The sequence below is a fragment of the Staurois parvus genome, unplaced genomic scaffold (assembly GCF_062004578.1).
Source record: "Staurois parvus isolate SC_StPar_1 unplaced genomic scaffold, SC_StPar_1.0 ptg001326l, whole genome shotgun sequence".
Classification (NCBI taxonomy): domain Eukaryota; kingdom Metazoa; phylum Chordata; class Amphibia; order Anura; family Ranidae; genus Staurois; species Staurois parvus.
The window spans coordinates 236,493-261,280 of record NW_028319122.1 but is presented as its reverse complement, the minus strand read 5'-3'; the positions used below and the strand labels follow the sequence as shown (position 1 = coordinate 261,280).

General features: G+C 44.9%; 1 protein-coding gene across 1 annotated transcript in view; it reads left to right on the top strand.

Annotated features, from left to right (window-relative positions):
• The window catches only part of LOC149436986 (RNA polymerase-associated protein RTF1 homolog), a gene marked incomplete at its 5' end in the record, with an annotated part of 239,410 nt that overhangs the window by 18,608 nt on the left and 196,014 nt on the right, over positions 1-24,788 (top strand). The gene's annotated exons all lie outside the window — the stretch shown is intronic.

The following is a 24,788-nucleotide window of genomic DNA, read 5'->3' as shown; positions in this document are numbered from 1 at the left end:
TTTCGCTCTGATGGTATTCCCGTCCTCTGCAACCGTTATTATACTCAATGGTATCATAGTACTAACCCGTTGGCTAGGTCTAGGGGGGTGTCAGTGGCTTTTCATCATACCTTTTGGCCTTGAGGTCTTGGACTCACTAATAGACCCAGCGGGGCGCTACCTCTTCCTCAAATTAAAATTCCAAGATTTTTGTTTTTATGGTGGCGAATGTGTACGCTCCTAACCAAGATCAAGCTCCATTTCTTTCTAAACTGTCCGATTTTGGGGCTCCCTGTTTCATTATTGGAGGGGACTTCAACGTAGCTCTGTCTCCAGATCTGGACACTTCCGTGGGTAAACTGTCTTTATATGCAGACGACCTTTTAGTATACGTCCAACAACCACTTATATCACTTCCCAGTCTCTTTCATGAATTCCGCAGATTTGGTCTTTTTTCAGTAACTTCAAGCTTAATATCTCTCAAACGGAGGCCTTGAATGTCTCGTTACCTGCCCATGTGTTGGTGAACTTATGCTCCATTTTCAAGTTTCCACTTTACAGTTATCCTCATTTTGTAAAAACCTGCACTCTTCTGACATTCATCGTCCACTTACTGAGTTTGAGTGACTGTGCTCCCTTTCTAATCTGCCTAGACATGTCCTAGCCTCCCTATATAAAGTTCTGCACAATGCTCTTCATTCCGATCTTCCCCCCTACACCAAAGCGTGGGCTTGTGATATCTGTAAAGACATCCCGGCTGCAGACTGGTCCACGTCGTTCCACTTCACTCATAAATCGTCCATTTCTTGTTATTCACAAGAAAAGAACTTTAAGCTCCTTTCCCGATGGTACAGGGACCCCCTCTCTTTACTCAAAATATTTACTTCTACATCTAATGTATGCTGGTGCTGTGCTAAAGCTGTTGGTACACAACTCACAACTCCCAACACAACTGGTGGGATTGCGTCCTAATACAACCCTTCTGGAGACAGGTCTTTGCTATACATGACAGGATCTATGGTGAGTCCTTGGCCCCCTCGTTGGAAATTGCTCTCCTCTCTATATTACCAGGCTAACTGGCTGAACAGAAAACAAATTTGCTGCGCTTCTTTCTATCCGCGGCCCGCCAATTGATACCTCTTTTGGAAGTCGACTACTCCTCCGCCTCTTCCCCTGTGGGTCTCCATACTTAATGATACCATGCGTATGGAGAAAATGCTGGCATTTGCCAATTGTACCTATGACAGACATAAGTTGCTGTGGTCAGTCTGGCTCCATTTCTCCTCTTCCTTTCTCCGAGATTTGTGTTCCCCTGTTGCGCCTTAACGGAGTTATGCCCTGCTCCAAGTCTTTCATTTGGGCATGTCCCTCAGTAAAGCCCTGCGGTCCGTGTTGGAGTGCGACCGTTGAGATTTTGATAGATGGTCACCTTATCTACATTTGCTGCCATGTCCATCTCCCGACCCTACTTCTTTGCTTTCCTCTCTTTCTCCATTATCGTTATATCTAGTGTCTCCCTCTACCCTTTCTCTCCCCCCCCCCCCTTTTTTTTTCCCCCCCTCTTGCTCTGTATGCATTCACCGTCCTTCATCCCCATAGATTATACTGATATCTATGCTGTTCCTTTTATTTATTTTTTTTTTGCCCATTCCATTGTTGATATTCTTATTATTTTCTTGCTCTGTGTTGTTTACTTTGATATAAGATTCGATAAAGACAAATTTGCCTTTAAAAGATATTTATCTTAAGTACTGCACTCCTGCCCATCCAAGAGTGGCGTACATTTGCACAAATCTTATCTAGAGTATGGGTAATCTTGACAACGAAAAGGTAGCCTCCTGAAAAGGAAAGGAGGCGCAGACTGCTCGAAAGCTACACACGGGCATGGAGACATTCAGAAACTCAGATTTATGACTATTAATTTTGAAAGATCCATAACAATTCAGCTCCTCCAAAAGATTGGGCAATGTAATCTTCGTTGTTGCCACAAAAAACAAAAGGTCATCAATAATAGCCACATTCTTATGTTCCGTCCGGCCCTTAATTACCCCCCTAACATTCTGATTCAGACGCACATGAAGCAAAAGGGGCTGTAGAGTCAAAATGAAGATCAGGTGTGACAAAGGACAACCCTTCGAGTCCCATTAGATGAGAAATATGCAGAGGTGGCCTCAGTGCTAACGACCGCTAAAGAATGAGACTATATAGCATCGATCCATGTAAGGAATCCCAGTCCCACACCTAGATATCGGAACATCTCCTTCAGGAAAAGTCAGTCAACCCTGTCAGAAGCCTTCACCGCATCCGCAGAAAGCAGACACGGGGAGCTTGCGGGAATGAGCCCAATGAATGACATTCAGGACCCTAGTAGTATTGTCCTTAGTTCATCCTGACCAGGTGGGCTTTATGCCCTCAAAGGAAGCTATCTCATGAAGAAGAGGCAACAGCCAAAGGGAGAGGATCTTTGTAAAGCTCTGACAGTGGGTCCTTCGGGAGGACAGTTATATGCGCCCTCAAAGAGTCTAAAGGCATGGGTTCTCTCTCAAGTAAAGAATTAAAGGGCGCCACAAATCTAGGCACCAAGATGGGAGCAAACGCTTTATAATACTCCCCCGTGAAACCATAGAGTCCCAGGGTTTTCTGAGGATTAAGAAGCATAATTGCACCGAAGAACTAATCGGACGAAAGTGGAGCACTCAGACTGTCCGTCCGCCTCCTAAGAAATCGTAGGAAGACCCGAAGCAGCTAGATACTCCCCAATCTGTCTGGTGATGAGCTGTTCGGGTGTCAGCGGAGCATGTAAATTTATATAGCATTAAGTAATAAGAGCAGAAAGCCTCCGCTATTTCTGGCAAGGAATATCTGCGCTGTCCCTGCCCCTTGTCAATAAAGGGAATATAACTTCAAATGGAAAGTTCATGCAGGGAGCTCGCCAACAATCTACCCGGCTTATTCCCGTGCTCATAAGACAGCTGGTGAAGCCTCCTTAATTTGGACTTGTCATGCAAAAGTAGATCTGCCAATTTACTCCGCTGAACCCGCAGCTCATCTGTCACCGCCTGCGACAGGGACTTCTTATGAATCTGTCCAGGGTAGCCACCACATCCAACTTGTGCTGATGCAGGGCCAGATGCTCCCTTTTCAACTACAACGCTTTTTGAATAAGTACTCCTCTCGAGGGTTTCGACTTCACCGACCCCAACTATAAGTCCAGAATAACTGGACCATGATCCGAGATAGCTTGAGTAGCTATTGATGTGTGGAGTACCTCTGGAAGCAGGGACTGGGAAAGAAAGAGGTAAGCCTATCCTGGAATAACTGTCATGAGGGAAAGAATAAAAGGAGTAATCCCGGTCAGTAGGATGTAGAATACGCCAACCATCCACCAATCTGAGAGATGCCAAGGCTTTCTTGACACGCTGCAGACAAGGATAGGAAAGATGCGAGGAGGAGCGCGACGTATCAAGGAGATGGTCAAGAGCCAAGTTCAAGTCACCGCCTAGAATTACACCGCCTTCCATGAAATTCTGTAAATGATTCAGGATTTCTTCTAGCAATGCCAACTGAGCCTGATTAGGAAGATAAACAGACGCCAGAGTTACTCTCTGCCCCTCCAGATCTCCGTTCTGGAAATTGGGATACTCGCCCCCTTTGTCTTGGAATCGGGGGTAGTGCTGTGATACAAAAGGTGGAATCGATAATCAGAGAAATTAGGAGACTTGTCTGTTTTTGAAAATGGGTCTCTTGCACAAACAATCTGCACTCAAAGCCGCCAGAACGCACACAAAACCATAGTCTGCTTCTTGGGGATATTCAGTCCCTTTGCATTTAGAGACACAACGAAATACCGGCATGGCTAATAGGAGAGAGAAGGAAATTAAATATTGGGGGTGGGTTATAGGAGAGATGGGGGGGGGGGGGGTTAAGGCCAGGGAGGGAAGAAAGGGGACTCGAAACACTACAAGAAAAAAAAGATGGAGAAAAGAGGTTGAAAACAGCAGAGAAAACAAGAGTAGCAAACAGAAGAAAAGATGACAACAACAAGCACAAATACAAGTGACCCGCTAAGTATGTGGCCTCAACCGCCTAGATCAGGGGTCTGCAACCTTTAAGACATAAAGAGCCACTTGGACCCGTTTCCGAGAGGGAAAAAAAGACTGGGAGCCGCAAAACCATTGCAACATTTAAAACAAATCCGACACTGCATATATTGCAAAAAGCGCTCTGGTCATGAAGGGGGTTTAAGGGCCCAGTAAGCAAAGGGTTAATCAGGGCCACAGTGTATCGTCATAATCACAATCATAGCCTTAGGTCAGTGGTGGGCAACCTTTTTTTTCAACTGAGCCAAATCTCGCCAAAACCACGATTGAAATTTATTTTGAGAGCCACATTTTTAAAACTGAAAATACATCCCCCATATAGTAATTCATCCCCCATATAGTAATTCATCCCCCATATAGTAATACATCCCCCATATAGTAATTCATCCCCCATATAGTAATTCATCCCCTATATAGTAATTCATCCCCCATATAGTAATTCATCCCCCATAGTAATTCATCCCCCATATAGTAATTCATCCCCCCTATAGTAATTCATCCCCCATAGTAATTCATCCCCCATATTAAGTCCCCCCCTGTGTCAATTCACTTACCTTTGCTCCGCGCGTTCCTCTCGCCGTGTTCCCGCGCCGTTCCGGTGTAGCATGAAAATCTGTCTCCTATGAGGATCTGTCCCCCTCGACGTATCTGCGCATGTGCCAGTTTCAGGCATTAGCAGCCGATCGGCGATCTCCGGCACATGCGCAGATACGTCGAGGGGGATAGATCCTCATAGGAGACCGATTTTCATGCTACACTGGTCTTCAGGGCGGACTGTGAGAGGAGCCTAGTGGGAGCCTGGCTCCGTGGGCCGGATTAAAAGGTCCGCCCGGCCGTAGTTTGCCCATTGCTGCCCTATTGCCTGTCACCTGGTGGGCAGTGTGCTCCGGAGCCGCAGCCAAGGTGAAAAAGAGCCGCATGCGGCTCTGGAGCCGCGGGTTGCCGACACCCGGCCTAGATTAACCAATAGTGGGAACACCAAAGGAAGTGAATCCTATTGTGGGGGGATATGTACGCACCAATTGGGATGGAGACGCACAGAACCCAGCATTTAAACAAAAAAGAAACCAGTTGTAACACAGCCCCACACCCAACATGACAAATACAGTAGTACACCCAAAGGGGTAGCACATGTTACTCCATCAGAGAGCCACCCAAGGCAGGCTAAGACAGCGTGAGCATTATCAGGCCAAGCCTCAGGTCAGGCAACCAGAATGAAATGCGAAGAGCTCTAACCACCTATATAGAAGGCCAGGGGTAAAAAAAACTTTAAACAACTCAGGACTCTAAGACCATACCCCACAGCTCCCGGAATCAGAGTCAGTTCAACAGCATAAGGTACACTTTGCAGGATCAGGCCAATAGGCCAGTATGAAAAGGAGGAGGCCTAGAGAGCACTACCAAAGGAGAGTCATACTTCCTTCCCCGGAGGATCTGAATGATCAGGCCGGGATCTGTTCATCCTTGTAGACGATGCACGAGGCCGCTGCGGCAGAGCAGTAGGTTGCACAAACAAGTCCAGGGCAGTCCAATCCGGGACCAAGATAGATGGGACCCCCCAGCAGAGAATAAGGATTTGGCAACTGAGCTGGAGTGCGTATTGTCAGAGAACGATCACCTTTCCAAACTGAGAGTAAAGAGGGGAAACCCCATCTATAGATAGCATAAGCTTCCCGGATTTTGTCCAACAGAGGCTTCAAGATGCGTCACATCTGTAGGGTGCAGCAAGAGAAATCAGGCAGAATTTGAATAGACACCCCATCAAAGTCCATAGGACCCCTGCGCCAGGCTTCACAGGATCTCCTCCTTTATATAGTAAAAATGCACTCTACACATAGTATCCAATGGGCGCCCGTCATCCATGGGAGCAAGTCCCTGGATGCGATGGACCCTATCAAGCTCCAAGGCCGTGCTCTATCTAAGAGTGCATTCAGTATGGCCGTCACAGTGGTTGGGAGGTCGGTAGGGGATGTAGCATCAGGAATACCTCGCAGTTTAATGTTTATTTCTCCTCCTATTCTCAAGATCATCTTGGTGCAGGTTCAGGAAATACAGTTGATTCCGATACTGTGAAACCGTGGTTTCCAGGGCCAAGATCCTCTGCTCTACCGCCACCTGATTTGTTGATAGCCCATCTACCCTCACAAAATTCCTTTTTAAAAGCCTGCCGCAGGGTCAGGGCAAGCATCTGAATATCCCTCTTAGTGGTTAGGGTAGCTTAAAAAGACTCTGCCTCAGGATCCGATAGGCCGGCCCGGAGGCCAGAGGTGCTTGGCTAAGGGGACATACTCTCTGCCGACTGGGAGGCCAAGGAGCTCTAGGAGTGTCAGGGGCAAAAGTTCCTGGGGATGCTCACTCAAAAGGAGGGGTAGGGACCCATCTGTGAGTTCTCCTGCCCGCGCAGCATTCCAGGGGGTCTGGATGCCAAATTGAGGCCTTCCTGTGCTCCGGACCTGCTGTTCTAGGAGAAAAGAAGTCCAACACCAAGGAGCTCCGGGTTACCGGTCCTGTACCCTTAGTCTTCCTGTCCCTTTCGGGCATGGTAGGGGTTCTGGGGGAATGCCGACGACCAGACTGAAACCGGGGTAGTGTTACACAGTTTTTACTTTCTGACTGCCCATCACATTTCTTGAGGTGCTACAATACCAGGACAATACACACACCCCGAAGTAGACACCCTAAGCGATCTGCTGAGAAGCATATTGAGTCCATGGAAGATTTTTTTTTTCCCTGCAATTTTTTGGAAAATGACAAACTTTTTTTTTTTTTTTTTTTACACAAAGTTGTCATTTAAATTATATACTTCTCACACAAACCATGGTTGTATGTGGAAATACACCTCAAAATACATTCTGCTACTTCTACCGAGTACCCACGTATGACTTTTTGGGAGCCTAGCCACGCACAGGAGCCTGAAATCCAATGACCACTTTGAAAGCATGAAGGTACGTAACTTCCTCTTTTCGAAACTGTGATTGGTAGTGAAGAAGTGTAATGAGGAAATAAAGCCCTTGAAAAGCCTGAAGGTGCTTATTGGATTTTGGGGTCCTGTACTTTGCTAGACTGCCAACACGTCTCTCACATGTGATACCCCCATACTTGGGAGAAATAGCAGAATGTATTTTGGGGAGTTATTCCACATACCCATGGCATGTGTGAGCAATAAATCATTTAAGTGACTATTTTGTGTTTAAAAAAAAAAAATATTTTCCAAAAATGTGTGGTAAAAAAAATAAATTCTTACATTGACTCAACATACCTCTTAGCAAATAGTTTTCTGTGTCTACTTTCCAAAAAGAGGTCGTTTTGGGGTGGGGGCATTTTATGCCCAGCATTTGAAGTTTATACCACACATCATTCACTCTTCTAACCACTTGAAGACCAAGCCTTTTCTGACACTTTTTGTTCCCATGAAAAAAAAAATCTATTTTTGGCTAGCAAATTACTTTGAACCCCCAAACATATTTTTTTTAAAGCAGACACCATAATGAATAAAATGGTAGGTGTTGCAAATTTGTCACATTTGTTTGCAAAAAATAAACTTTTTTACTTTTAATGCACAAAAACACAATATATTGGCTAATTATTTGGTATATATATATTCTAAAAATATAAAAGATGATGGTATGCCGAGTAAATGGGTACCAAACATGACATGCTTTAAAACTGCGCATGCCCCCTGCAATGGTGACAAACTGCAGACATTTTTAATATCTATAGGCAACACTTTGAAAGTCTTTACAAGCTATCATTTTAGATTTACAGAGGAGGTTTAGTGCTAGAATTACTGCCCTTGATCTGACATTCGCAGCGATACCTCACATGCATGGTGCAACCGCTGTTTACATACCGACACAGGTCAATGCTTGTCCATGCGCGTGGGGGGGCGGGGGGGGGCTAGGGTGCTTTTTTTTTTTTTTTTTTTTTTTCACTTTTAATGGGAATGCAGATAAAACCCTATAACTTCACTGGGCATTGTCTATTTTATCTATCTATCGGACTCTAGATAATGTAAGGGCAGAGGAGATATCTAATCTCACCAAGATCGGTGCTTTCAGGATTTACAAATGGTGCTGTTTATATCTGGTGAAACTGAAGTGTTGAAATGCTCATAGCTTCCAATTTCTTAGACTATAGAGATGATTGGCACAATTCCGGTCTCCAATCATCTCTATGGTCATCTGACAGAAACAAGGGCTGCATTCTCAGGTTCCACTGATGGCATGGGACTGCCCTGGAATGCAGTGTGGGGGGGGGGGCATCGTCTCCCGCTGTTTTAAAAGCAATCCTGCAGCTAATTGGCCACTAGCTTTGCTTTTACATGAAAGACGATCGCCGGCTGAAAAAAACAATAGGCATCTTCCTGGTATAACCATTCAAAGTTCAAAGTACGTCGCTGGTCCTTGTTTGGTATATATGCTGTTTTTTTTTTGTTTTTTTTTTTTGAATGAGAGAATAAATCTCTACCAGAAAGTGTGTGGTATGCCCACCATTAGATTATACCACCCTGCATCTACCCACTTCTAATGGTTGTCACACATTTGGTCTCACGGTGCCATGTGTGCTAATTCCAAGATTGTACAAATGTCTAAATAGTGACACGCTTGAATAAAAATTATCCACGTATAAGTGGTACCCCATATGGAATGGAAAAAGGATGACACCAAGTCCCAAACTATCTTGCCACTACTCCCCATGTAGTCTGGGCATCTGGGGGGCTCCACGTGACTATCCTTTCCTTCGTAAATCCGAAACTTATATAGCCTGTTGCCCACTCATAGGTCTTGTACAACTTGACCCCATATCTGGCACGCTTGCTGGGAAGAAATTGTTTCAATGCAAGGTGGCCAGAAAAATGAACGAGGGACTCATCAACGCAGATTATTTGCAAGGGAGTATAGACATCTGAAAATTTTTGGTAAAGGTGATTTACAAGAGGCCAAATTTTGTGGAACCGGTCAAATTCAGGGTCACCCCGAAGATGACAGTGTGTTTTGTTGTTGAAATGCATAAAACACCATATACTCTCATATATATGCCTGGCCATGGACGCAGAGAACACAGGCATATGATGAATCGGGTCTGTGGACCAATACAACCGCAATTCATTTTTTTTTTAGTAATGGCCATTTTGAGGGTTAGGCCCAAAAAAAATTTAAATTTGGAAAACATAATAGGTTTCCATGCGAATTATCTGGCAAGGTTTGAATTTTGGTGATTAAATTGTTGTGCATATAAATTTCTTTGATCCACAATCAATGCATTCAGATCTTCCTTAAAAAGCAGCTCCAAAAAATCAAGGGGAGTAGTTAAATTTGCTGTTTCCACCTGAATTCCTGGTTGGGCAGTGAATGGGGGAAGTACTAGTGCTGATTCTGCAAACACTGCAGTTTTGTGTTAAATGTTTCAATGTATCGTGTTCCTGGCAATCAAGGGGTTAAATGTGAATACTGGTGCATTGATGTACAATCTGACTCTATCTGGGAGGGGCGTGAAAACCACAGGAGCGCGAATCACTTTATATATGTGATTTTGCGCACCCATGCCGCCCTTTAGCCCTATTTCTGCTATAGGGCGGTTACGGCGCTGTTCCTTTAACTGACAATTGCACGGTCATGTAATACTGCACCCAAATGAAATTTACGCCCCCCCCCCCCCCCACGAATTGAGCTTTCTTTGGGTTGTTTTTGATCGCCTGTGCATTTATTTTTTGCGCTATTAAAAAAAAATTGACAATTTTGAGAAAAAAAACAATATTTTGGACTTTTTGCTATAAAACATGTCCAGTAAAATTTAAAATTCAAATTGGCATAAATTTAAGCCAAATGTATTCTGCGACATGTCTTTGTTAAAAAAAAAAAAATCCCAATACATGAAAATTAATTGGTTTACGTGAAAGTTATAGCGTCTAAAATAGCGGTATAGATACTGGAATTTTTTTTTATATAGACTAATGGCGGCGACCAGCGACTTATGGCGGGACTGCAGTGGACATTCTGACACTGTGGGGGAACCAACTTGGGGTCACTGCCATCCCCAATGACACCAATACAGTGATCAGTACAAAAAAAAAGCAATGACACTGTACTAATGGCACTGGGGAGGAAGGGGTTAACATTTGGAGGCAATCAAAGGGTTAACTATGTGATGGGAGTTTTTTTACAAGGGGGGGGGGTGCTTCTCTGTAAGCAAACTGATCGAGATGGCTGTGATCAGTGTACCCAAACTGACATGGAGGAGGGCTGCCCTCCTTCCTGTCTGTGTTTTCTGGTAATCACCAGGCTTCAGTGGGTAGTCATCGGCAGGGACCTGGTGATTGAAACCAGCGGCCGCGATCGGAGGCAAGGGTAGGGTGGTCGCGCACCCCCTACCCGGAAATGCAAAATTACGTGTGTGTGTGTGTGTGTGTGTGTGTATGTATGTATGTATATATATATATATATATGTGATTTTGCGCAGCGGTGCCACCCTAAAAGTGCCACAGTAAAAGTACCTTTCTCCAGCACCACATCCGGTAACTAGCAGGGAGGAGAGAGACCTTGCATTGCAATGAAGCACCAATTGGCTGCTCCTCAGGAAAGGGGAGTGTCGGGCTTATCCTTTATCCCTTTCGCTATCAGAGCAGGTTTTGCGTTTTTTTGTAAAAAAAAAAAAAAAAATCATTTTAGGCCTGAAGATTACTTAAAACCCCGTAACATGATATGTTTACTGATGTCGGAGACCTTAGAAGATAAGTGGTAGTTCAAATTTTTTGTCTCATGATATTACTGCAAAATTTCAGTAAAAATACAAGTTAATTTTAGGTCACAAAAAAAGCAATAAGTTACCCTATATTTTTTTTTTTTTTTTTTTAATCTAAAACATGAGGTTGCATCGAGTAAATATGCAACATGTCAAACCTTAAATTTTGCGTGCGCTTGTGAAATGGCGATGAAATTCAGTGTCCTAAACTTTCTATAGGTGATGCTTTTAAAGCCCCTTATAGGTCATCAATTTAGTGTTAAGAAGGAGGTCTGGTGCTAGAATTATTGCTCTCATCCTGGCGTGCACAGCGATGTAATGTGTATCGCAGTCGACGTTTACATGCATAGGTGCCCAAACGTGTGCTTTTTATGTTTGTACGTGCGTATATGTGGGGGAGGATCATTTTTTTTTTTGGGGGGGGGGGGGTGTTATGTGCTTGGGTGTAACTTTCACTTTTTACGATTTAAAAAAAGATTTAGACCTTTATTGAGACATCCAAGGTCTAAAAGATCTGCATGTCTCCCCCTGTACTACACTGAATGTAAAGCAGTGCACATCACACCTCATTACATTTGGTGAATCTCTCAACGCGGACCCGAAAGTGGTGACATAACATCACTTTCGGGTCAGGAAAGGGAGGGGGAGAGGATGTGTCCGCTCTCCTCCCTTCACTCTAGCTGACTGTGGTGAGCCAGGCCCGCAGAAAGCCAAGCAGATCCCGGGAGGTAGTAGTCGGGGGGAAGTTCTCACGTGGGGGCAGAGAGGCTGGCACTGTGTGGAAGCAGTCAGTGGCAGTACTGTTGCCAATTGCTTCCACCTGACAGATGAGCCCACAGCATGGTTGAAGGTACAAAACAACTGCCTGCCTGGCGCCCAGAACTACATGTCCAGGCGTCGGATGATAGGATTTCAACATCCCTGGGAGCTATATTGCTCCGAAACATGTCAAATTTCTGCAGAATCATCTCTCTAACTTATCAGGATCATTGCTCAACAATTGTATGATATTCTTGACTGGTGATGTGTTACTATGTACAATATGACGGTTTTGTACTAATGGCATGTTATGCCATAAATTTATGGTATTTTTGACAAAATAAAGAGTTCACACTTTTATGTACTTTATTTGCCAGCGTATAAGACGACTTTTTACCCCTTGAAAATCTTCTCAAAAGTCGGGGGTCGTCTTATACGCCGGTATACGGCATACTGACACTTTTTTGGGGGGCGGTGCCGCTGCCGCCCCCCCTTCCAACGGAAGGGACACTAAGTACAGGGGTGGGCAGGGGCTGTTTCTTACCTGGCTCCGGTCCCACGACGATCCGGTCCAGGAAGCGCGGCTGCTCCTTCAGTTCGGCCACTGGATGTTCGCGCGGCTGCTCGGCTCCGCCTCCTCACCGGTGATTGGCCGCCCGAACTTTAGCTCAGGAAAGGCACACAGGCGGCCAATCACCGGCGAGGGGGCGGAGCCGAGCGGCCCCGCGAAAATCGAGTGCAGGAGCAGCAGGTAAGTGTTCAGTGTAGAGGTGCTGCTGCAACCACATATGCTGGCTGCAGCAGCACCATACTAGAACAGGGTCAGCAAGTGTAATTGCTGTCAGTGGGAGGAATAGTGCCCCATCATTGGTGCCACTGATACCAATGATGGGGCACTATTCCTCCCACTGACACCAATGATGGGGCACTATTCCACCCCCCACTGACACCAATGTTGGGACACTATTCCTCCCACTGACACTAATGTTGGGCCACTATTCCCCCCACTGACACCGATGATGGGGCACTATTCCCCCCACTGATACCAATGATGGGGCACTATTCCCCGCACTGATATCAATGATGGGGCACTATTCCTCCCACTGATACCAATGATGGGGCACTATTCCTGCCACTGATACCAATGATGGGGCACCTATTCCCCCCACTGATACTAATGATGGGGCACTATTCCTGCCACTGACACCGATGATGGGGCACTATTCCTCCCACTGGTGTGCATTGGAAGAGGGGTAGTCTTATACGGCGAGTATAGCCCAAACACTACATTTTAGCAGGAAAAGTAGGGGGTCGTCTTATACGCCGGCAAATACGGTATGTATGATGCCTTCAACATCCCATTTAGTGTAGGGGGGGGTTTCCACATTTTCAACTTATCCTTTAACTAGCTGCGACCGCAGATAGCCGAATGATGGCTGCACTGTGGCCGGCCAGTTCGAGTGGACGTCATATGACGTCCTCCCAGAACACGCTCTCCTGCGCGCCCCAGGGGGCGCGCACCCGGCGATCTCCGTGATCGCTGTGTCCTATGGACACAGCTGATCACGTGATGTGGTAAAAGGCCAATCACAGCGGCCTTTTACCACGTGATCAGCGGTGTCCAATGACACGCTGATCAGAGGGAAATGCAAGTGCCGGTTCTCGGCTGCACTTTCCTCACGCTGTCAGATCGTGAGGAAAGTACTGCCAAGAACCGGCAGTTGTCAGAGCTGGGATCGGCACCGATCATCAGGGCACTGATGATCAGTGCCCTGATGATCGGTGCCCAGCAGTGCCACCCGCAAGTTCCGCCCACCTGTGCCCAGCAGTGCGCCCACTAGCTCCGCCCACCCGTGCCCAGCAGTGCACCCACCTGTGCCACTCTGCAGTGCCACCCACCTGTGCCCACCCACCAGTGCCCACCCACCAGTGCTGCCCACCAGTGCCACCCACCAGTGCTGCCAGTCAGTGCCCAGGGGTTGTGCCAGTCAGTGCCGCCAGTCAGTGCCCAGCAGTGATGCCAGTCAGTGCCGTCTATCAGTACCCATCATCAGTGTCACCTATAAGTGCCGCCTATCAGTGCTGCATATTAGTGCCGCCTATCCGTGCCACCTCATTAGTACTGCCTATCAGTGCCCATCAGTGCTGCCTCATCAACGCACATCAGTGAAGGAGAAAAAATACCTGTTTGAAAAATTTTATAATAGAAACAAAGAAACTTTTTTTTTTTCATATTTTTTGCACTTTTTTTTCATCTTTAGCACAAAAAGTAAAGCGCCCAGTGGCGATTAAATACCACCAAAAGAAAGCTCTATTTGTGAGAAAACAATGATCAAAATTTCATATGGGTACAATGTTGCATGACCTCGCAATTGTCAATCAAAGTGCGGCAGCGCTGAAAGCTGAAAATTGGCCTGGTAAATAAGGGGGTATAAGTGCCTGGTAGGCAAGTGGTTAATCTCTGAATTTTCTCAAAAATGTGACCAATAAAATGACATCTTTAAAAAAACTCGCTATGCCTCTTACTAATTAACTTGGACTGTTTACTTTCAAAAAAGGAGTTTGTTCAGGAGGTGGCTGTACTGTCTTGGCATTTTAGAGACTCATGAAATGAGATGGGCAGTCACTTCATTAGGACTGAACAATTTTCAAATGCATATAACATAGTTTGTAGACTATAACTTTCATACAGACTTAATAATACACTGATTTGGATTATTACCTTTTGGTCTAACTGCCTGTCTGCATATTTCCATGTATCCACCTCATCTGCACTTTGCAGTAGGAGATAATTTCCAGATTGTTACACTACCATTTGGTTTATACTTCTGCCCCCAGAGTAGTCACAAAGGTCCTAGCACTTCTCCTTGCCCTTCTAAGAACTCAAGTCATCCAAGTTGCAGGTTATTTGAACAACCTTCTCCATTTCCCTTCCAGCTATCTGCAAACGTTTACAAGATCATTTGAATGCTTCAGGCTTTCTGTTAGGTAATCTTTCAAAAATCCATTCTCCGTCCTCTTCACCTGTAATACATCTTAAAGTCCTCTACTGCAAAAGAACTTGCTTTCTTTCATGCCTAGGACTCGAGGTCAGATAGACTTCAGAGGCATCACTCTGTGAGATTGGCCAAATGAAACAGCCTCCAAGGAGGCTACCAAGAAGCCCAAAACATTCCTGGACAATTTTTTTTTTTTACAAATTAGTTTTTTTGACACACTGCAGCAACCATGACAGTTAACAGAAATGTATCCAGATACAAAGGCTAGAATCCGTGCAACATCAGGATATACAGGGCAAAAGACAAAATAGAACATCCACAGTGAGGCCATCTGTGCCAATATACCAATCCTGAGAGCAAGTATTTATAAAAAGAGAGACAATAAAGCCCGATAAGTAATTATATAATCAGAGAAGGCCAGCATGCATATCAGCACTTGAGCTCTGTATCTGCAAAACATGTAACTGTATGTTCCTGTGTGGGTGTCGGAGGAGAATGGTACTGCCTCACAGCCTTTTTATTGTATATTATTAAATTAAAACAGATGGCAAAGCAAAACGTATAAGTGAAGGAGGTAGAATGGATGGATGCAGGGAAAAAGAGGGGGGGGGGGGTGGAATTTGGGGAGAGGCGGGAAGAAAGAGGGGGGAGGGGGGAAAGAAGGTCCTGATTCAAGGGGGGGAAATAAACTCTGCTGGCAGGGTCCGGTTCAAAGAGAGCTTTACCTTCCGAAATAGACCATATTCCACAAACCCCATGTCTTGGAGTATGTCTCTCTTCTGTGTTGAGGTCAGAAACAGGTTTTCCAGGTTCAGTTATTCCACTTTCATGAGCCATAGTCGAATGGACTGTGGGCTTGTACTTTTCCATTTGAGGGTAATACAAGGTTTGGCATCGTTAAGGAGATGGCTAAGGATCGTGGTGGTTTTTTTTTTTTTTTTTTGGAATTCTTTGGTGGGGATGCTTGAATTCATGGACAATTTTATTAGAGTCCTCTGCAACACAAAAATCTTGTTGGCATGGAATAAGCTGGCTCTTTTTGACCTACCCATCATCCTCCCATCCAGTCAAGCAAGACGCTCCCTTGCTTGGTGGATATCCAGCCCCGCCTTAACAGCCTTTCCATATCACTTGAAAATAACGACAGATACCAGTCTTTTAGGCTTGGTGGAAGCCATGCTGCCTATCAATATCCTTGAGCTCAGAATAAGGATGGCTCTGCATCACTGGACACACCTCCTACTATTACACCCAATCAGGATGCAATCAGACAATGCCACAGCTTTGGCCTATATCAGTAGCCAAGGTGGCACCAGGAGTTATGCAGCCTTGAATGAAACAAGTCTGATCTCATTAATGGAGAAACATTTCTAGCAATCTCTGCTGTCCACATCCAAGGAGTGGACAGTTGAAAAGGCCGACTACCTCAGCTGTCACCAATGGGCCCTTTTTAGACTGACGTCTTCAACCTCCTGATATGTGGGGGGGGGGGGGCACAAGACATGGATATTTTGGCATCCAGTTTCAACAAGTTACATCTATTTCTGTCCAGGACCAATGATCCTCTAACATCGGCCCTGGATACTTTGAAAATCCCTGGTCTCAGTTAAGGTCAATCAGTCTTTCTTGCTGTAGCAAACTGATCATGAAGAAGCTGGTACACAGACTGACTACTAGGAGACTACCCCTGACCTTTTCCCTACAAGCCAGACATCCTGTCTCTGGGCCCCCTGTGATCTATCCAACTTCAGTCACTAGATTTAATGGCTTGGCTGTTGAAGCCCAGGTCAAAATGGAAAGAAGGGTCTTTGTGTCATGCCTACTTTGCTAAGAACAAGAAAAATTCCAGAAAGATCTACTATCATACCTGAAAATCGTTTTTGTTCTGATATAAACAAGGGTACTTCAGTTTCAGATTACTCTGTATTTTATTTTCTGCCTTCCTACAAACAGAACATGACCAGAGCTTGACCTTATGCTCTCTGAAAAGACTGGTCCATTTTTTTCCCCAAAAAACCTCTGCCCTCACTTTCTCATGCCCAAAACCTTAATTCAAAGCATATCTCCGATCAGGCTCCCCTTAAAGCACCCTGTGCTTCTTTGGGACCTCAACTTTTCTCTGTCCTGTGGAAACCACCCTTTAAAATTGTCAGGGATATTCCCTCAGGTTACCTTTTTTGGTTGCCAATCGCATATGTCCAATGTGTGTCTGAGCTAGCTAGCAGCTCTTTTGAGCCGTTCCTTATTCTCCACAAGAACAAGCCATCCTTCCTATCAGTCTGTCGCCTCAGTGAATACATACACCTTCTCTTTGTTCCCTGGTTCAGAGCATCCAAAGGAAATTGCTGCTTGGAAGTAGTAAGAGCCATCAGCGTTCTCCTCAAAGTAACCGCTTCTATTAGTAAGAAAGACTCCCTACCCACAGGATCTTCCCAGGGATATCCTACTTCCAATTCCTCATGAGAGCTTACACTCTAAAGGAAAAAACTCCTGCTGTTTTTTATGCATTCCTTCCACTAGATCAGTAGATATTTCCTGGGCAGTTCGATATCAAGCCTCTGCTGCCTAGCTTTGTAAGGCTTCCATCTGGTCCTGTTTACACCAAGTTCTGCCAGATGAACATAGTCTTCTGTGGATGCAGCTTTCATACCCATGATTCTTGCAGCATCACTTTGTATTTTGCTCTGTTCACCCTTATGTTTGGGCCTGCTGGCACAGTTTTTTGCCTAGTTGTCTGTCCACCCATTTAATTCATTGGATGGGGTGTCCTAGGGTCTATGAATACTCAGCCTGTGTCCAGTACTGTATTAAGATAAAAGTAATTTTGACTTGAAAATTTTTATTTTTCCTTATGGGTTGCTTTCAGTTTACTAGGGGCTATTTTATTTTTGGTACTGGGTGCTTGTAGATGGTTTCTAGATGTAGATTCTCAGCTTAGATGGTGGTGTGGGGTCTCATTTTTGGGTTCTGGAGGACAATATATGCCAGCTTTGTTATGATGTGCTCAGAGCGATATTTGCAATTTTTTTTTCTTGATTGGAGAAACGGTACCACAGCTGGCCACAGAGGAGATCATCAGTTCCCCCATCTCCTGTGTCACTCACGAAGCCAGGAACTACTAAGATTTTGTAGCAAAATTGCCTGTCTATGAAAATTCTACACATGGCAGCACACAGTGCTGTTCACACTGAAGCGTTAGCGTCCCAGCAAAATTGATGCCTCATGTACAGTCAGAGAATGTAAGCCTCCCTTTCAAGTCTATGGTGTTGCTCCTCAAATGCCTGGCAGGCGTTTGTGGTGTGTTTGCAAGGTGGTAGCAAGGCATTTGCGGAGTGTTAATACCATTAAACTTCATTATAGGCATTTGAGGTGCGGTTTTAACGCTTGGCAAACACCTATCAAGCTCCTCAAAAACACGCATAGGGCATTTGGGGAGCTTTTGAGAAGCATTAACACTTCCCTAATGCCTGTCAAATGCTATAGGGGCATTTGGCAAGTGTTAGAATTTAGACGAGTGTGAACGAGCCCTTTCATCCAGGAAAGCAGCTAATTAAACACAATCTGTGTTTCATCAGATGCTTTGAAGGGCATTTCTAAAATTCTTGTAAGTGACCACTCAGAAAAAATATTATCCAAGGTCACCAAATCGCGCCAGATGCCACTAAACAAACATCTCTATAATATATGCTGCCACTTATCTTCCAGTATAAGACATAAATGATATAGTATCACCCCTAATTTAGTGATTAATAAAGGCACATGACATATGTGATATACCGTATTTTCCGGCGTATAAGACGACTGGGTGTATAAGATGACCCCCTACTTTTCCTGCTAAAATGTAGTGTTTGGGCTATACTCGCCGTATAAGACTACCCCTCTAGCAATGCACACCAGTGGGAGGAATAGTGCCCCATCATTGGTATTAGTGGGAGGAATAGTGCCCCATCATTGGTGTCAGTGGGAGGAATAGTGCCCCATCATTGGTGTCAGTGGGAGGAATAGTGCCCCATCATTGGTATCAGTGGGAGGAATAGTGCCCCATCATTGGTATTAGTGGAAGGAATAGCGCCCCATCATTGGTATCAGTGGGAGGAATAGCACCCCATCATTGGTGTCAGTGGGAGGAATAGCACCCCATCATTGGTGTCAGTGGGAGGAATAGCACCCCATCATTGGTGTCAGTGGGAGGAATAGCACCCCATCATTGGTGTCAGTGGGAGGAATAGCACCCCATCATTGGTGTCAGTGAGAGGAATCGCGCCCCATCATTGGTATCAGTGGGGGGTATAGTGCCCCATCATTAGTATCAGTGAGAGGAATAGTGCCCCATCTTTGGTGTCAGTGGGGGGAATCGTGCCCCATCTTTGGTATCGGTGGCAGGAATAGTGCCCCATCATTGGTGTCAGTGGGAGGAATAGTGCCCCATCATTGGTATTAGTGGGAGGAATAGTGCCCCAACATTGGTGTCAGTGGGAGGAATAGTGTCCCAACATTGGTGTCAGTGGGGGGTGGAATAGTGCCCCATCATTGGTGTCAGTGGGGGGTGGAATAGTGCCCCATCATTGGTGTCAGTGGGGGGTGGAATAGTGCCCCATCATTGGTGTCAGTGGGGGGTGGAATAGTGCCCCATCATTGGTGTCAGTGGGGGGTGGAATAGTGACCCATCATTGGTGTCAGTGGGGGGTGGAATAGTGCCCCATCATTGGTGTCAGTGGGGGGGGGAGGAAAAGTGCCCCATCGTTGGTGTCAGTGGGAGGAATAGTGCTCCATCATTGGTATCAGTGACACCAATGATGGGGCACTATTCCTCCCACTGACACCAATTACACTTGCTGACCTCTGTTCTAGTATGGTGCTGCTGCAGCCAGCATATATGGTTGCAGCAGCACCTCTACACGGCACACTTACCGGCACTGCGCCGCCCCCTAGAAAGTGTCAGTATGCCGTATACCGGCGTATAAGATGACGCCCGACTTTTGAGAAGATTTTCAATGGGTAAAAAGTCATCTTATACGCCGGAAAATACGGTATATTAAACTCTAACATTCATGTGTATCATTTTCTGTCTTCATTAATATTCATGTAACATAAACATAATGTGCACAAAATTAAATTCATATTTGTGACTGTGAACATTAAACCAGTGATGTTCCCAAAAAAAATTATATATTATAATACAATTAATAAGTCCCGTGATGAAAAAATTAAAGTCCAATATAAAACTTCCACAGTGTGAATCCTCATAAAAGTAAAATAAGCCTTTTAAAACACTCATTGTAGTGACTCAGATGCCGCATGGTGCTCTCACCACCTCCGGAACTGCTGGAAAGAACGCCGTCACTTCCGGTCCGCCGCACCGGCAAGCACTGACGCGTTTCGTCATATCCTGACTTAGTCATAGGGATGACGGTGCGGCTGATCACTTATATTGGAAAGCACTAATTAGATCACCAGATTGATAATTACATTTAATTACACTTGCGTCTGTTAGGAAACTAATCATCTTGTCTCACAGGAAGTGATGACATTTACTGGCAAACATTAGGCTCCATACATGATACAAAATTGGGCAAATACACCAAACGAAATTTCCATTGTTATCATTCAACATTACTCTCAGCATCAGTTTGAATAGTGATACCATAGTAGCATGTTGAATGGAGAACCTGCAAAACCTATAGTACCTATTATTTTAGACATACAAGGTTAATACCCAAAATATTAACCTGATGTCCATCACAACATCAATAACAGTGGGGTGCATGAGTGGGGGTGCATGACGGGCACAGCACGAGGTTTCGATGCATTGATATAATTTTTCCCTGGAAGTTACTTTTAAGTGTATTCACTCTGTGTAAGTTTTTTTGGACTTTTTTCATAACGGGAATTATTTGTATTATATATAATTTTGTTTTGGGAACATCACTGTTTATGTTCACAGTCACATATATGAATTTAATTTTGTGCACATTATGTTTGTTACAGGAATATTAATGAAGACAGAAAATGATACACATGAATGTTAGAGTTTAATATATATCACATACGTATGTCATGTGCCACTATTAATCACTAAATTAGGGGTGATCCTATATAATTTATTTCTAACATTCTGTTTTAACTTTGTCATTATGGAGTACTGAGTGTAGATTGAGGAAAAAAGTAAACAACTGTGGTACTAGGCAGCAACATTACACAATAAAAAAAGTGAAGAAGGCTTCAATACTTGTGACAAGATAGGGGTTTTGTAGCTCACTCGTAGTGCAAAATAGTGCCATAGATGCCAGAAGTGTTTTTCATGGTTTTTTCCTGCCCACTTTTCTTTAAAGAAGGCAAAAGTTCACAAATGTTTAGCTTTCCACGCAGGGGGTTCTCACCGTCAATACAACAAAACATTATTCAAGCCTTTAGGCTCTTTGCTGCTCTACTGCTCAGGTCTCATGCATTGGTCCTCCAGACCATCTAGCACCCGTCCTCAGTGCTAGTACACAAACTCTGTACCTCTTTCATTTACAGCTGTTCCTTATCTCATAAACTCTTTTAGACTCAGGCCTCTGGCTTGCGACACCTCTGACCCCCCAGATGAGACCCTGTCTCTGCTTCTTTGTCTGTCTTGGACCTCTTGCTTGGGGCACATATGATCTCTATTTGAGCTCCTGTCCTCTCAGGTTCTTATCCTCTCCTTCCTGGACAACACGAGGCAGGCATGCACTTCTCGTCTCCCTTACAATCACTGACACTCTCGGGAAGGTTGGGTATTGACCTCAAATCCTGATACTGCTAAAAGAACAGCTCATGCCTGTGCCATTAGTGGGCCTGTTTTCTCCAAAATTTTGCCAAGACTGCCTCGTTAAACAGTTGCATGGCCTCGCCCTGCCACTTGTCTCCCCCTTGTTTCACACAGAGGGAGAAACACCACTTCACCCTGGCACCTCTGTGCCTACTACTACTTACCGGGTGCAAACATGTCTGACCTTTTGCCTCTAAAGGGGAACTCTACCCTTTTTTTAGTGTGCTTCCAGAAGCACTTCTTATCCTGTCCCACTGGTCTCTCAACCATCCCTTCTACCTTTTGGCTTTCAGCTCCTGTGTGTTTTTTTTTTTTTTTTTTTACCTCCCCGCTGAACTGTAGGTGGCCTACTTCTATGGTTTCTTCAGGGACCCTCCCCTCTACCTGTATTAGTCTCACACACCAACATCTGTCTTTCAGGTTCCCCAATACCTGTGTGGGTATCCTTGGCGACCAGATCTTTTAAGATTAACTTCACGTTCTGTTTTTCATCAATGGCAATCTTCCACAGTGTATTACCCAGCTTATTTTTGTCACCATCACCCGAAACTTGTGTCCCATTGTTTGTTAGGACAGTGTCTGTGGAGGGACCACTTATAGGCAAGCAGTTGGTCCCAACGAGACCTTCCCAAAATTTCATATCGCTTCCTGTTGTCCAACACTCCATAAGTGACTGTCCTACCAATGAACATTTCCCAACATAACTTTTGTTCAGTTCGGTTACCCCAGTCTTTCATCACTTCTGTGTCCTCTGGTACTTTAGTCAATACCTTTTACCTGTCCAACAGTGCCCCAGAGTGCTTCTTATACACAAAACCAGTGTGATGCAGTGCACTGAGACAACTTTCAATATAGGTTCATGGCCTTCCCTGTTAGTTATGGAGTGTCTCCAGGTACCTTAACCTGCACCTCTTTGTGGGTGATGGACAGAATCCCTGTTGCTGCTGCGTCTGTTCTGGGCCCTTCCTTCTCATGAGGTCTATTGGGTGAGACAGTCTACGCTCCATGTAGCAACCACTGTTATGCCGCACCAGCAGGAATGCTCACCATCAGAAAGAGACTTGCCTGCCGTTTCCCTTTGCAGCTTCCACATAAAACAGCTGCTGGAAGCACTCCGAGAACCATGAAACCACTTTCCATACAAGTAACCAGCAATGCAGTAACATACGAATTTTGACCATCCTTAATATCACCTGTACCACCTGTTTCCACTGATTTGATAATGCACAGTACCAGGCGTTGGGGACATCCAAGTGAACAGTGAATATATTTTTTTTGTTTTTACTACTTCCAACATTTCCAGTGATTTACCAGTTATCTTTAGACATCCCACATCCAAACACAACATTCTAGGGACTCTTTACTGACTAGCGACGTGGAAGGGCTCATTCACGGAAGCTTGAGAGGCAGAGATATTTAAAGAGACCTCGTCCGCAGAGGTAACTGACATCACAGCCTGGTGCTGCCAGACACATGTCTCATACTCAGCCTCTCACTTTCACCAAAAGTGAGCCTTTTCAAGTCCTTATTAGTTACTGTCCTTTTGACACTTAACCTTATTCTGTTGGGCTGTGGACAAACTCTCTGCCATGCATGCGCACTTATCCTATCCAACAGACTGGAGGAGGTTAACATCTGCAGCAGCCAATTCATCTTAGACTACAGGCCACCCTGTCTACCCTCCCTTCAGCACAACAGCTGTCATGTCCACCCCACTGGCACACATGAAGGTTTCCTTCAATAACACCATTTAACTTTCTGGCCCAACTTTCCCACTCTATCTTGTATGTGCTCCAGTCACCAGCACTCCGCAGCACTGCTCAATCTGCCCAAGGAGACACAGGCAGACAGAATGGCTTGGCAGCAAACATCCTGCACAAGTCACTTTTAACCACAGACTGTTGATAATACGTCTACCATTTGATTCGATTCCCCCAAAGCTGTGCTGGACAACCACCAGCTCCAACACAGGGAGTACTTGTGCAAATTCCATGGACAACTCTGCAGTACCACCTGTGGTTGCCATAAGAAAACATTCATCAACATTGTCAGAAATACATTACTCATAATCATTACTGATTTTCACAGGATGTCTTAACTTATTACCCACTTGAGCCTATGGGACATTTTAATACAACAATGTTTTACCCCATGTGCAATACTCTTGCCTGTTAGGGTGGCTACACAGTTGTCCTGGGAAACCTCAAGCTCCGTCACAGTGAGTTCCTACGAGGTCTCAAGGGACTCCTCTTTTTCACCTATCACAGTTACTAGGGACAACGGCACACATCTCTGTAGTCACCCCGACTTAGCTGGTTGCAACACCACATTTTTACCACCATACACTGGTGCTTCATTAACCTCTTAACCTCATAAAACGCTACTGTTTCAGCCTTGGCAGGCTGCATTAGCCCATTATTTACTTCAGCATTTTCAAACTCCTTAATATACAACACATAATCATATTTAGTTTTGCTACTTGTCTCCCTACTGCACCTAACACTGCATTAAGACCTTATCAGTCCCCAGTCTCACGGTGTGTTCAACTGTAACCTGTGTTTCTCCGCTACCCAGGGTACATCACAACAGCAAGTCTCTACTGGTAGCAAATCTCTTCGCCGTACTTCCCACCACTTAACTGCTATTGGACTCATAATAAGTCTCACATTTATCACAGCAACAGTCTTGACACTCCTCTTTTGCAGGCGTTGCACTGTTCCTACGTGTCAAACACTCGGGTATGCCTGCCCTCATTCTGGGGATTGAGCCACCTTGTCACTGCAGCTCCTCCATCCAGATGTTACTTTTTCTCCTGTTACCATGGGAGACCACATTTACCCCCTGCAGAACTTTTCCAGCTTGGTGCTTCTCTGTCAGAAAAGGCTGCACCAGTTTAGCCAAGTGACCTCTGCTCCTGCAATCATCGTAAACTCATCCAAAAAGTCCTCAACATGTTCAGAAGGAATAATTGGCCATATGAAGTCAGCAGCACAGATTTCTCCTTAATTGCCATGGGCATCTGCTCTCTCCTTGCACGGCATGCTTCCCTTTTCCACAGAATATCTTGCTACCTTTTTGCCCTTTGACCACCCCATCTCTGCAGTCAGGCACACCACGGCTTTTTCACAGTTCTTTTGCTGAAAATGTTGGCGTACTGTTTCTTTAAGCCTTGCAAGACAATACACATCTCCATTCAGATTTCATTGCCTTCACACCAGCTGCTGCACTCTGAAGAACAAACAGTCTCTGACTACTCACTGTTTTTATTTTATTTAAAGAAAGCAAAAGTTCCCATATGTATAACTTCCCATGCAAGGGGTTCTCCATCAATACGAGAAAGAAAGAAACATAAAATATTTTCGATATAGAGATTGCATTTTCACATGCTGCCATTGAGCAAATTCCATTTTTCTGTGG